Source organism: Carcharodon carcharias, chromosome 9 (assembly GCF_017639515.1).
Source record: "Carcharodon carcharias isolate sCarCar2 chromosome 9, sCarCar2.pri, whole genome shotgun sequence".
NCBI classification, from domain to species: Eukaryota; Metazoa; Chordata; class Chondrichthyes; order Lamniformes; family Lamnidae; genus Carcharodon; species Carcharodon carcharias.
The window spans coordinates 6,419,918-6,435,737 of NC_054475.1; positions in this window are offsets into that span (position 1 = coordinate 6,419,918).

Here is a 15,820-nt window from a genome sequence, read left to right on the forward strand (position 1 = left end):
CTCAGATTCCAATCACATGAAGTTCTTCCTGTCGTAAAAGACGTAAAATCAAATCACAATAGTCAACCAGCATTGGAGGTTGAAGATAGGGGGGTGAAATTGTCCCAGGTTTGCACAAAGTGCGTTGGTGGCCGGGTAAAATGACGTTTAATCCGTTGGCTGCTATTTCATCCCAAACCTGTAGCGTTAATTATGCATTCCCCAGGAAACATGCTGTCTCCATGGCCGGTGAGCTCTCATTCACCCGCCACACCATCGCCTCACTGCTTCATTACACTGGACACCATATTTTAAGTCCAGCCGTGCACGCACAACTCAGTTCTTCCAGCCCAGGACTACTGCAGGAAAGATGTACATGAAAAGCAAAAAGACTGCAGCCCCCAGGTTTAGTGACACGCCACTGGAATGCCTATTGGGTGCTGTGGAGGCCTGCTGTGATGTCCTCTACCCACGCTCTGGCTGCAGGATGGGCAGTGTCTGACCAACCAGGCTTGGGAAGCAGTGGTGGTCAGTGCCAATGCCCTTCAAAAGAGGACAGCCACCCAGTGCTGCAAGAGGATGATTGATCTCCTCTGTTCCGCCAGGGTGAGTCATCACTCTCAGCTCACACACTCACAAACCCATCACACATTCATAGGGCTCTCACTCGTCACTAGTTCAAGGGATATCACCATTCACTCTCTCTCCCACACCTTCATTGTCCTCATCAAGACCTTATCAAAAGCCTTGCTGAAGTCCAAGTAGACCACGTCAAATGCATTGCCCTCATCTACACACCTGGTCACCCCCTCGAAAAATTCAATCAAATTGGTCAGACATGACCTCCCCTTAACAAAACCATGCTGACTGTCCTTGATTAATCCCTGCCTTTCCAAGTGTAGATTAATTCTGTCCCTCAGAATTGCTTCCAATAGTTTCCAATAGGTGTGTGGCACTCGGAGGACTGCTGGAGGCCAGAAATTTGGTGAGTCTGAGTCAGATGACGAGCCCCTGGGCTCGGTTATGTCGCAGTTGCTGGAGCTGCAAAGGCAAGCTCAGGAACATCAGGAAGGGATGCCCGCTGCAATCCTCAGATTGTTTAGACACAATGGAGGAGTCTGTCAACCTTCAGGCTGTAATGCCAGCTCACTGAGGCCAACATTGGCAGGATGATGGCCGCCATGGAGATCTTGGTCCAGACTATTGCTCCTGCGCTGCTGTGTAGGCTGAACTTCATCACTGATGCCATAGTTGGCGTTGAACAGTGTGTATGCAAGAGGGGTGCAGGCAGCTCGATCTCACTCCAGCTACCCCTGCTCCTCAAGAAGTCAGCCACGGGCCCCCGGGCACCCATAGGGAAGAGGATCTGCAGGTGTCCCCTCTGGGTCCATCAACCCAGGTGAATCCAGGAGTGTTCGGCCCATCCAAATCCCCTCTTCCTGTGACCTCGGCAGCTCCAGCTCCACAGGCCGAGGAGAGTGCCAGCGCTACACAGCAGGACCCCAAAAGCAGGCCGGGGCCCCCCAGGTCTTGGCCCTCCAGAAGATGCCCACCAAAGTCATCACAGACAGGGTATAGCAGTCAGCAGGCTGCCTCCAGCTCTGCTGTGGATGTCCAGGGAGCACCAAGATGCAGTGGCAGGTTTAGGAAAGTTAAGAAAATGTAGTTACTCAGCCTGGGCAAGGCTGTTCATTACTTGTACACACAGTTCACTATTGTCAATAAACATCCAAGAATGTCTCCCTGCCTGTGGCTCCTTGTTCTGATGAGCAATGTTCATGTCACTCAGATGTGAACACTTTCTGCACAAGATAAAGGCAGGTGTCTCAGTCCAGGGCCTCTTCCCTGTGCTCTGTGTATCCTTCAGACCACAGTGATTGTCTGGCCTCGCACTCCCCGGGTACGTTACTGATGCCTGCACCTTGGCGGTGCTTGACATTGCTGCCAGAATGTTGTGGGCAGACCCCACAGAGTTCTGAGATTCTCCCTGTGTGCTCTAAGCACCCTTAAGGTGGGGTTGGCCCCCATCTCTTCAGCATCTGTGACCAGTGATGCTTTGCTCCTGAAGGGTTCAGGTGCTGAAGGCTGACAAAGGATCAAATGCTGCTAATGTTTCATGGCTTCGTTGCTATGATTTGACCCTGCTGACAGACCACACGTGAGCTGCCCTCGGCCAGACAGGACATTCTCAGAGGCGATGTGAAGATGTATGGAGTGCCCTCACTGCATGTCATCATCAAGCGCCACAAATCTAGCAGCCATGAGGGCCTCCCTAGCGCACCTGCCTTGCCTGGCCATTACGAGGGCCTCATCTCTGTCATTGCCCCCTCCGAGGGCCTCCTCACCCCTGTTGACATCCTCCTCATTGGAGGAGACCTTCAGCTCCCTCCATCTCCTCCTCAGCCAGCTCTTCTCCCCGTTGCAGCACCAGGTTGTAAAGGGCACAGTGGACGATGATGATGTGTGACACCCTTTGTGAACTATATTGCAGGGCTCCACCAGACCAGTCCAGGCACCGGAACCTCATTTTCAACATCCCGATGGTCTGCTCCACCAAGTTGTGAGTTGCAGCATGAGCCTCATTATAGCGTCACTCTGCTGAAGTCTGAGGCCACCACACGGGTGTCATCAGCCACGGCCTCTGTGGGTAGCCCTTGTCCCCGAGGAGCCAACCCTGCAGCTCCTGTGGACCCTGGAAGACGTCAGGGATCTGTGACCAACTGACCTGCCGGATGCATTAGTGGTGGTCGCACATCAGTTCTGCATTCAGAGAATGAAAGCCCTTGCGGTTTATATAGTTGACTGCCTGTTGTGACGGAGATCTGAGCGCTGCGTGAGGGCAGTCAATGGCACCCTGCACCCGTGGGAAACCCAAAATCTGGGCAAATCCAATTGCTCTTGTATCGTGGTTGCCCTGGCCATGGGCAAAATGCTCAAAGTTGTGTGACCTCGCAAGGATGGCATCTGTGACCTCATGGATGTAATTGTGGGTGGAGGCTTGTGATGTGCCACAGAGGTGACCTGTGGATCACTGAAAGGAACCACTGGCGTAGAAATTGAGCGCCGCTGTCGCTTTCACAGCCACTGGCAGTGGGTGCCCTCCATATCCCCGGGACACCAAATCCTGCAGCAGGTGGCAGATGTGATCACCCTGTTCCCTGGACATGCGCAGTCTTCAGCGACACTGGTTCTCAGTCATCTGCAGGAATGAAAGGCGGTGCCTGTAGAGCCTTGGTCTAGCTTGGCACTGACCAGCGACAGCTCGCTGTGGCTCTCTAGCTGCCCATTCTTCCAGAGGGTGCTACCCCTCCCGCTGGGCAATTAGGAGCATCAGTCATTCTCTTCTCCATTGTCTTCGCTCTGTGTAAGCCACCAGGCATACAGCTAGGTCACCAGATTCCGTGATCCTGATGTACACCTCCTGCAGGATGAGAGTGAGACTTGTGGGTTAGCATGGGTGTACTCAGAACTTGACTTGGTTCAGTCTGAAGGCTCCTTAGTGCATCCCGGAGAGTGCTGGCCAGGACTTGGATGGCCAGAGATTAGTGCGCTGCATGGTTGCCCAAAACCCCACCCACCTCCGCCCAGTTCCACCAAACGTTTGGCAGCAGCTTTGCCAATTGGACTGCAGGCTGTGCTTTCAGCTCAGGCACAGGCATTCTCCTAACTTGCGCTGCAAGGCTGCCCTGTTAGCTTGAACCATGAGGGAGACTGGCCCAAACCAGGATGATGACATTGTAAGGGGTTGTGAGCGCCTCCAGCAGTGACTGCTCCATGGCCAGCTTTAGCGAGGAGATTGTACAAGGTGTCCAGTCGTCCAACTGCTCTGCAGTCCACGAAAATGCTCATGACTTTGGAGTCTGTGCCCGGGGGCTGAGAAGATCTGGAGCACTCAGTGGCACTTTGATGCCTCTGTGCTGCTTGAGTGGGCAGATAAGCTAAAGGCCCCACTCCAATCATATCAGTGTGGCTGAACCTGAAGTGTCTCAGCTGCAGAGGAATGGTCACTTTATACAAGGTTTCACTCATATGTGGCTGCTTCTCTCAACCATCCCCACCCTGCACGTGCTTATGCGCTACCTTCAACTGCAGGGGCAGCCCTTGCCCACCACCCCTCTCAACACGTCTCAACCATGACGTCCTACAGGGGACCCGGATGAGCACTCCTCAACGTTACTGTCCACTCACCTCCGAGTTCCCCTCAAAGTGCAGCCCGCCAAGTGCACCCCTTTTATATGCTGTTGTGAAACACATCAGTGCAATTGCTGGTGGGCGGATGGTCCAGCGGAGGGGGACGATTCTGGCGGGCTGGCCTTATAATGACATGCTGATGTATTCCACTGAGGTTCCCGATGGTCCGATGGTGGGAAATGCAGCCCGCCATTGGCGGGCGGAGCAGACGATCGCAAACTGGTTTCGTGACGTCCTGAAACTGATTTTTGGCCTCCTCGCCAAATTGTCCGCTCACGCCACCCAACACGCTCAACACCAGCAGGCATGGAAAATCCCAGCCAGGGGGCCTGGAGGGTTCATGAGATTGTTCTGTTTCTCAGCGCATTTCATCCAAAACCGGACAAGCCAGGGTAGCAGATTGAGGACAGTCTGGCGGATGCAGCCAGTTTTTATTAGATCACTTTGAAAGCTTCCCCTCTCTCCTTTTCAGGCTGCCACTCTTTCACTGCTGGAGGGGCTCCTCCTGGTCCTCCAATGTAAGGAACCCACCCCCCCCCACCCCCCCCTGCTGTCCTCAACTGGGCAGAGAGCTCAGCCCCTGGCCACCCAGTGGCCTTCCATGCAAAAATTGTAAGTGGCGTCAAGTGCCAACATGATGTGGGGTTGGGACCTGGAAACGGATCTGATGGCCGGGACCCAAATCAAAAACAAAATTCTGGCTCCATTTGTTTGGAAAATGTTGGAATCCATTATTAATCCATGAAAGGGTTCTTAGAAAAGTACATGATTTTTAAAGAAGTTATTCTTTTAATGGGACGTGGGCATCACTTGCATGGCCAATATTTGATGCCCATCCCTAATTACCCTTGAACTCAGTTGCTTGCTGGGCCATTTCAGAGGGCAACCATATTACTGTGGATCTGGAGTCACATGTAGGCCAGACCAGCTATGGAAGGCAGATTTCCTTCCCTAAAGGGCATTAATGAACCCAATGGATTTTTATGGCAATCAATGATAGTTTCATGGTCACCATTACTGAGACTAGCCTTTCAATCCTAGACTTATTAATTGATTGAATTTGAATTGCACAAAACGTTGTGGTGGGATTTGAATTGTGTTCTTAGAATATCAGACTGGGCTGGTGGATTGCTAATTCACTGACATTACTACTAAGCCATCATCTCCCCAAACAAAATTAAGCCAAGTTAACATGGCTTTATGAAAGGGCAACTGTGTTTGACAAATCTATTAATAGAATTTTTTGAGGTTATAACTCACAGGGTAGACAAATGGGAAGCAATGGATGTAATATATTTTGGATTTCAAAAGGCATTCAGTAAAGTTACTTATGGGGTTTGGGTAATATATTCTCATGAATAGAGGATTTGTAAAAGGGCAGAAACCAGAGACTAGCAATAAATAGATCATTTTCAGCTTGGCAGTCTGTTACTAGGGAGAATCAAAAGCATTAGGTCCTCAGCCATTTATATAATGGCTTAGGGGAAGGAGTTAAGTGTATCCAAGTTTGCTAATGATACAAAGCTAGGTGGGAAAGTAAGTTGTGAGGAGGATAAAAGGGTCTACAAAGAGATATTGACAGGTTAAGTGGTGGGCAAGAAGGTGGCAAATGGCGAATAATTGGGGAAATGTGAAGTTATTCATTTAGGCAATAGTTTAGAAAAAACAGAATATTTTTAAAATAGTGACAAAGTATTAAATGTTGGTGTTTGGTGAGAACTGGGTGCCCTTGTGCACGAAACACAGAAAATTAACCTGTAGGTACAGCAAACAATTAGGAAAGCAAATAGTATGTTGGCCTTTTTTGCAAGGAGGTAGGATACAAGTGTAAGGAAGTTTTGCTGTAGTTATATAGGGCTTTGGGGAGACCACCCTGGAGTACTGTGTACATATTAAAGGTTCCTAAGGATATACTTGTCTTAGGATGGTGCAACAAAGTTTACTTGAGTAATCCCTGGGATGAGTGGGTTAGCCTTTGAGGGGAAATTGAGTAGAATTGATATATATTCTCTGGAGGTCAGAAAAATGAGAGGTCATCTCATTGAAACATAGAAGATTCTGAGATGGGTGACAGATGCTGTGCAGTTGCATCCCCTGGTTGGAGAGACTAGAACTAGAGGCCATGTAATCTCATGGTAAGAGACCAGCTTTTTAGGACTGTGATGAGGAGAAATTTCTTCAATCTGGTGGCTGTGAATCTTTAGAAATCTCTAACTCAAGAGAGCTGTGAATGTTCAATCATTAAATATATTCAAGGCTGAGATGAGTTTGAGTGGAAACTCGAGCAAAGATATATTTCTAAAAGCTAGCTCAGTTTTGAGCACAATTTGCAGCTAGATCAAAGAAAACATTCAAGGTGGAAACTCTACCCCCGGGAACCTTGCTGAGGCAGAGCAGAGAGGATTTTTCGTCTGAGGACGCTGGACCTAACTTTACAGTCCTCAATATACAAAATACTTCAATCCTCTGCATTGTTAACTCTCACCTTGACCTGAATATAAATTTAATCCAAGACTAAGGCAAAGAAGGTCATTTTGAGACTTTGGACAGTCCATTATTTGGACTGTGTCAGTGGAGACTTGCCAAAGGAACTGTTTCGTATGAAATGGATAAGCGAAGTGGCATTGTTGGTCCTGAATGTTTTTGTGTGACCTGGTAATCATGTGTCATTGATGTCTGTGGTGATGAAACTAGAATCCTTCTCCACCTGCGATGATTGTATTGAAGCAACAGGCGATGAAGAAATGGAAATAAGTTAAAATTAGTTACAGAACTGCAGCGACCTCTTCCACAAATCAGTTAAAGCACTTCTTTTTAAATGAGCAGTATTCATACATTAGTTTATTGAAAAACAATTAACTTTACAATAGCAGGTAACTAAATATTAGGCAGAATGATACAGTTTATTTTGAGGACAAGTTTGCAATATCAACAGTTATGGAGCACAAAAAATAGATCATAATGAAGCTAAAACCTGACTGCGCACTTCTGGCAGAGAGCCTCACCCACTTGGAGTCTGCATCAAAAGCGTGCGTATTGTGCAAGCACATAACTTTCTGACCATTACTTTAAAGGATTGGAGAAGCATGTCTGAATTCTCAGCGAGGCTTTCCAAGCTGCTGAGCCTCGTGGCAAAGAGCAAAATCAGAAAATGACATCTGACGTATACTCCATGAAATTCCATGGTTTTCTCCCAAGATTCCACCGTAACCTTAACGAGGTATTGGGGACAAATGCTGCGAAGTTACTGCTGGAGGTCAGGACCCCTGAAAAATTTCCAGTCCACAATATACTTTGGAAGTACCAACATATTGAATGGAAAAAAATGCAATTTAGTTGTCAACACTCAGGGCTGATGAATTGGTGCTTTGACAAACTTTTCCATTGTTAATCTGCAAACATTTATTGTGTAAAAGCTAATCATAGCTATCAGTGTTGTGGCGTCAGTTTAAATTTATAAGTCTAGAAATTGCGGTCAGAATGAGACTATAAATTCAGGAATGAGAACAGAAATGTGGAGCTATGGTACAGGTGTTGCTGTAATAATGCATCTTTCAGGCACAAATCTCTCCCTTTGGAAAGCTTTAATGAGAAGCCCGACGTTAAAGCTGCACAGATTCAAATATTTTTTCCACATTCTATGTTTCTGGCATGGTTGGAACTATTCAGCCCTCTTCTGTCATTGTGGGTTGAACTAGCCTTGTTGGCAGTTTCAAATTGCACCTATTTGCAATATTTACCCTGCATTGGGTCGTCGTAGCCCTTAAAGAGAGTGAGTGAGTTTCAAAGAACATAACGGTTTTTGCATAATATTTCGCAGTCTGTCCATGCCATACATGTGGTGAATCAGGGTACAATGAAGGTAGTTTTGCTGTTCGGTTGACTGAAATTTTCCAATGCACTGAAGGTCCTGATGTCATAGTCACGTTAAGTTACAGATCTTATTAACCTGGAAATTGAAAAACAAAGGATGTTTCAAATATGACAATACAGTACGCAAACTTTGTGTTCAGAGTAAATCTGTGCTTTTGTTATAGCACAGTCATTTTAAAGGAAAATTGAAAGTACTGAATTAAGGGAATGCGTTAAGAGAAAGGATCAGTTTTAACTGTAACACAAACTGAAAGTTCAGGCTCTTTCTTTTTCTGTGCTCATTAGGGATTGAAACCAACATGCTTGGCAATAAGAACCTTTGCTCCCTTTTCTCAATATCATATTATATAATCCTATCTAGGCTCTGCTCTTCTGAAACTGGGCCAATGTGCACTGTTAAGGCAGATTACAGAAGAACTCACTTTTTAGTGCCCACAGCCGACAGCAGGAGAGCAACATGGAGAAATAGTCAACAGTTGGTTGAGTGACTTCCTCCTTTGATCTATCACTCTGATTCTATGGTAAGGTCACTGAGCACATCGCCAGTGGCATCGGACTGGATTTTAACTTTTCAACCTGCCAGCAGTGGTGTCAGGGAGGTTCAGAAACCCATTTGTCAGTAGCTTCTCAAAGCAGCCATTACATTATCATCTAACTTCCAGTTGTCCTAGCAATTAGCCCGAGTGGGTGTGTTGATGACCTGAATCTGCCTATTTCAGCTCAACTATTTAAAAGGACCCTGAGAGGATGTGATTTGAAACAACTGTACAGCTGCTTAAACAGAGTCAGAACCTGGAGCTGCGGACTCACAACGTCACAAGGCAGCACCAAACTTCACTGATACCTCCCTGGAGATGATGCTTTAGGTTGGAAGGGGCCCGTTGTGAGTTTCTGTTATTTGCCAATGGGAGGGAGAAGCCTGGTGTAGAGGTGTGGTTGAAAGTCACTGAGGGGATGAGCAGGACTGGGACACTCCTTCTGCTGGGAGTGGTTTAATGATCTAATCAGAACAGGAAGGTGAGTGACTTGGCACATTCAAATATACCTTGATCTGTGTCCCCCTTACTCTGCCTTCCCAAGCCTTCTCCAGTACCCATCCCTCTCTGTCCATGCACCTCCTCACACCCCGTCTGACCATCCACCACTGATAGTCATCCCCACCATAATACAATACCATACCCATCCCTCACAGTGATCCTCCACAAATGGCTTTCCATTCTTGCAACACCAGGCCAGTTAGCCTAATATCTGTCAAAGGGAAAATGTTAGAAGATATTATTAAATATGTTATAGCAGGGCATTTAGAAAAATTCACGGCAATCAGGCAGAGTCAACCTGGTTTTGTAAAGGGGAAATCATGTTTAACCAATTTATTGGAGTTCTTTCAAGGAGTCACATGTGCTGTGGATAAGGGGGAACTGGTGGATGTACTGCACTTAGTTTTCCAGAAGGCATTTGATAAAGTGCCACATCAAAGGTTATTTCAGAAAATAGGAGCTCATGGTGTAGGGCGAAACATATTGTCATGGATAGAAGATTGGCTAATAGGAAACCGAAATTTGGAAGTAAATTGTGAAGAGGATGTAAGATGCTACAAAGTGACATAGATAGGTTAAGTGAATGGGCAAAGATCAGGCAAATGGAGGTTAATGTGAGCAAATGTGAAATTGTCCAGTTTGGCAGGAAGAATAAAAAAGAAGCTTATTATCTAAATAGTGAGAGATTGCAGAGTTCTGAGATTCAGAGGAATCTGAGTATCCTAGTGCATGAATCACAAAAGGTTAGTATACAGGTACAGCAGGTAATTAGGAAAGCTAATAGAATATTATCATTTAGCGTGAGGAGAATTGATTACAAAAGTAGGGAGGTTATGCTTCAGTTGCACAGGGCATTAGTGAGACCACACCACTGTATTGTGTCCAGTACTGGTCTCCTTATTTAAAGAAAGATGTAAATATGTTAGAAGCAGTTCAGAGAAGTTTACTAGACTAATACCAGGAATGGACGGGTTGTCTTATGATCAAAGGCTAGACAGGTTGTGCTTGTATTTAGAAGAGAAAGAGGCAACCTAATTGAAGCCTTTAAGATCCTGAGGGGTCTGGACAGGGTGGATGTGGAGATGATGTTTCCTCTTTGGGAGAATCTAGTACTGGAGGGTCCGTAGTATTTATGGCTTTATTTAGTGTGTAATGTACCTTTAAGAATAACGCTTATTAGGAAGATTCACATGATCTGTAGTAACGAATGGGAGAAGAGCGTGAGCTAGTGGCAGTGTAGAGATAGAGTGGGAGTTGAAAGCACACATGTAGGTGCTGCTGAGTATGTTGTAAATAAACTTCATTGGGAGGATTTTCCCTTGTCAGGCGGGTTAGGTGGGCAGGCCCAGGGACTGGCCACACAATGACCCGCTGCCGTTGATCAGGCCCCCACCGCGATTTCATGCTGGCTGGCCAATTAACGGCCAGAGAGGGTGAAATGCGCACCGATGACCTCAGCGCTGCCGGCGTGGGGGCTGGAGGAGTGTGAGCGCTGAGGTGAGTGCATGTGCGAGGGTGAGCTCAGGGTAAACCCCCTGAAGGTACAGAGCTGCCTCAGGGAGCTGAAGATTTTTGACATTAAAAATAAAGATTTTAAAAATAAGGAAAACATGTGACTCTGTCACATGAGTAGGGACATGGGAAAAATGAGTTTTAAAAATTTTTATTGGTTTTTTTAAATCGCTGTTCGAAACCTCATCCCATCTGTGGATGAGGTTTCGCGAAAGAATGCAGAGGCCACTTGGCCTAGTCACCCGCCGGGTGGGGAAAAATTCGCTTCAGTTAATTGACTAATGAGCTTAACAGCCCTCTCAATTGTCGCCGGGCGCCCTGCTGACTCTCGCGTGTGCCCGCTGACCAAAATATGACACAGGGATGCTCACCTGACGTCATTGCTCACTATTTTACGCTCCTGTATGTAGGGCCCCGCGCCTGCACACCAAGCTAAAAATCCTGCCCAATGTTTCCACCCAGGATATGTCTGCAGTTCAACTCTATTACTAATAGTATAACTGGACTACCCTTACAACAAACTGGCGATGAGGACTGGATAGGATTCAACAGAAGAAATCAAGTTAGAAAGAAGTCAGCACTGTACCTCGCCCAGTGATTGTAAGCAGCAAACTCCGTTAGAATTGAAGAAGTTACCCTCTCTTGAAATGCCACAATTTGGGGGAACTGATCCCTTTGAACTAGCCACAGATGATTGATCTCAATACATAGAACACCTCATGTTCTTTTTTCAAGCAAATGAGATTACAGGGGAAGAGAAGAGGCGAGTGATCCTCTTGAGTATTTATGGGACCAACACCCATGGTTTGATTCAAAATTTGATGGTACCCAGTGCCCCAGATTCTAAGAATTTCGATGGATTGCTGGACCTCGTGAAGAGTCAGTTTCAACCCAAGCCCTCAGCCATGATGCAGAGGTTTAGGTTTAATTTGTGAAATAGAGCCCCGGCTGAGACAATTGCATGCTACATGGAAATGCTGAAGCAGTTAATGGAACATTGTGAGTTCGGTATGACTGTGAACGACATACTTAGTGATCATTTAGTGTGTGGTGTGAAAGAGGACGCTATTCAGAAAAGAATTACTGTCTGAAGTGAATCTGGATTTTAAGAAGGTGCTAGAGCTAGCACTGGCCATGGAACACGCAGTAAGAGGTTCAAAAGCAACGCAGGGTGTGCCAAATGGCGCCGTCCTCCAGATCAGGTGGGAAACCTCAGCCGAAAGAGGTGCGAGAAAGCGAGACTCTGGCGAGAAGTGGGAAACAGCTCCCGCTTGCTGAAGAATAAAAAAAAATAACTTAGCAGTGAGATTGAAAAATCATTTTGATAGAGGTGGAAGCAATCCATCTTTTAGCAATTGGCAGTTTAAAAAAAATCGAATGCTACTATTGTCACAGAAATGGACATACGATGAGGCAGTGCGAGGAAATACTCAAGTAGGCTTGTAAACAAAAGAAGAAGCCCAATGAAATCTACAATGTAGAAGAGCCTGGACTAGCAAATGCTGACATTTATTCGTTGTTTAATCTGAAAGGTAGAAAAACAGAACCTATATCTGTCACACAGTGAAAGTAAATGGCAAACCTGTTAGAATGGAAGTGGACACAGGAGCTTCCACTACAGTAATTGGGAAACATACCTTCAGATATTTGAATAATGGTGAACATCAGTTGAGCTTAGAACAAGCTGCCAAGCTAAAAACATATACGGGTGAAGACATTCAAGTAAAAGGCATAAGCAGACTAACTATCCATTATGGAAGCCAATCGGCAAAGCTACCAGTGTTAGTATTGAGAGGCAGAGGACCAAGCCTTCTAGGGCGAAATTGGCTAAGGGAAAGCAATCTTGATTGGCCACTGGGATTCCAAAAGGAAGCTGGAAGTGTTCCTGTTTTGGAAAAGGAGTGTGTAAGGACTCAACAGCCTGAAGAAATGCTTGCTGTCTTAAGCCAAAACCTGGAAGAACAGCAGAAGGAACTCGAAGGGACCCTGCTCGATGACAGAGTTCGTGACGAAGTGAACAACCTTCGCAGGGAATCAGAAAACCTGCTGAAAGACCTTCACACACGACAAGATTCCCTCAGGTCAAAGTTTATACCACTGGAAAAGTATGAAGAGAACAGAGAGAATTCAGCACTTCCCTGAACAAACTGAAGGATGAGTTGGCAGAGAAGACACAATGATGCTCATTTTCCAGGAGGCAGCCAACAAATACAAAAGCAAGACGGAAGAGGTGAAGAATCAGTTAAATAAAGCCAAAGAGGCTTTGGAAGAAAAAGTTGCAGAATTTTCCAAGAAGCAGACAGATAATGAAAGTTTGGGGGACTCAGCTACTGAGCTCAGGCAAGTTGAGCTGGCATCTGAGAGAAGTGTGGCCAATGGTGAAGTCAAAAAGGAAGCCGAGATTAAAGTCTGTGCTAGAAAGAAGAAGACACGTAAAAAGAAGATACAGAAATATAATAAGGCCTTAATCCTGTCAGCGTATGAATACACTTTCATACATAGGCCTGGCAATCAAATCGCAAACATCGATGCCCTTAGTCATTTGCCTTTATAAGAAAATGATGAGCACATCCCAGTTCCACAGGAACTTGTTTTACTGTTAAGTTTCTTAGATTCCTCACCGGTATGTTCTCAACAGATCAGAGACTGGACAAGTCGGGACCCAGCCCTACCTCAAGTACGAGAACAAGTGCTACATGGATGGTCACAGGAGCCCGTATTTGATTAAATGAAACCGTACTTCAACAGCAGACATGAAATAACCAGCCAGGATGGTATCTTATTGTGGGGAGCACGAGTGACAGTTCCTCCAAAGGGAGGGCAGCCACTTTTAATTGAACTACACAGTGCCCATCCAGGAATTTCCTGAATGAAGACCATTGCATGCAACTGTTTATGGTGGCCAAGGATGGATGGCGAAATAGAGAGTTTGGTAAAGAATTGTGGGCAATGTCAGCAACTGCAAAAGCTGCCAGTGACAGCTCTGTTACACCCATGGGAGTGGCCAGATAGACCCTGGGTGTGGTTACACATTGACTATGTTGGACCTTTCCTGGGAACAATGTTTCTGCTCATTGCTGAAGTCCATTCAAGGTGGTTGGATGTATATGAGGTGAAGTCACCAACGTCTTCTGCTACAATTGAGAAACTACATCAGAGTTTTGCCATTCATGGACCACCAGAAGTAGTCGTTTCTGATAACGGCATGGCATTTATGGGTGCTGAGTTTCAACAGTTTATCAGCCTCAACGATATCACTCGTGTGAAAACTACACCGTACCCCCCTTCCTCAAACGGACTGGCTGAAAGGGCCGATCAAACATTTAAGGCAGGCATGAGAAAGCTAACTGGTGATTCCTTGGCAACCAAGCTAGCACACTTTCTTTCTCATTACAGGACTACCCCTCACACAACAGCAGGTGTGACACCTGCGGAATTATTGTTGAAACGCTGTCTCAGGACGAGATTGAGCTGAATAATACCGAATTTAGAGGAGAAGGTGGAAAGGAGTCAGGGAAGCCAGAAAACTACATACAACTGGCGTAGTCGTGAGAGGAAATTTACCGTGGGAGAATTGGTATACGTGCTAAACTTTGGGGAGGGAGAACTGGTATACGTAATAAATCACGGGGAAGGATCAAAGTGGTTACTGGGTGAAATAAGTGCGGTGACTGGACCTCTAAATTACCACATGGGGGTGGAAGGCCAGATCCGCTGTAAACATGTGGACCATTTAAGGAGGAAAGAGACAAATCACCAAGATTTGGTTCAACCAGTAACCGTGACCGGGTCTGCATTTCCTGTTGAGGATTGACATGTCTGATGCTCCTGTAAGAGTTGAGGATACAGAACTGTGAGAGCCCATCGAAGCACCTGATGTTCAGGCAACTCAAGAAAAGGAGGTTCCTGACAAAGAATCTGAAGCTGTGGAGCTGTGACGTTCCACATGTACCAGGAAACCACCTGAAAGACTGAACTTGTAAATTCCTTACCCAATGTAAATATTCTACTGCCTTGAAAAATATGTACTTGTAAATATATGTAGATGAGTTAAAGGGGGACGAATGTAGTAATGATGGTTTTATTTAGTGTAATATACCTTTAAGAATAATGATTATTAGGAAGGACCACATGATCTGTAGTAACCAACAGGAGAGTAGCGCAGGTTACCTCAGCAGACGATGTAGAGATAGAGTTGGAGTTGAAAGCACACGTGTGGTTGCTGCTGAGTATGTTGTAAATAAACTTAATGTTTCCGCCCAAGAAGTGTCTGCAGCTCAACTCTATCATTAATAGTACAACTCAGCCACCCTTACAACAGGGTCACTGTTTAAAAATAAGGGGTCACTCATTTAAGACAGATGAGGATAAACTTTTTTCTCTTGGGGGGTTGAGGGTCTTTGGAACTCTATTCCTCAAAAGATGGTGGAAGCAGAGTCTTTGAATATTTTTAAGGCAGAGCTGGATAGATTCTTGATTAACAAAGGGGGTGACTTGTTATCGGAGGTAGGCAGGAATGTGGGGTTGAGGTTACATTCAGATCAGCCATGATCTTATTGAATGATGGAGCAGGCTGGAGGGGCCGAGTGGCCTACTCCTGCTCCTAATTCAAATGCTCATATGCACATTCCATTTTTCATACATCTTTTAGTTTCCTCCTTGCAGGAGAAGACAGCACCGAACCCCAGGGAGAGACAGAAAACCGGAGGTGACCCTCCGGCCATCTGCATACTGACAGCTTCAGATAAGGAAATGAGCTGATCCTCAGTGTGCCTTACCCTTGGGGATGGAGATTCAGGGGCCTCCAGATGACTGGAGATAGGATGTGGTGCAGGAAGAGGAAGGAGAACCCTCAGAGGAGGCCACTCACTCTGGGGATGTACCGTCACAGGACCATGCACACTGCCCACTAGCACTGTGAAAGCACACTTTCAGAACAGGCCTGTGAGTCAAAGGCTTTCAACTGGCCATGAAAACAGGTGTGAGATCTCAGTATTCAAAGGATTTCCAGCCCGTCACTTGTTCCGTCCCCTTCAATTCCGCTGTCCTCTTACTTTCGTATCCTTGGCAAGTTTTGTGAAACATGTGCGCAGACAGTTAAATTCAGAAATCCCAGTTAAAACAGCTGAAAATGAGATCTTTGGGTATTAGAATTGCCACTCTACTGCCCCATGGTAGAGTTCGCCACACACAACAAAACGCGCTGAAGTTAAAGGTGGAAGTTTGGG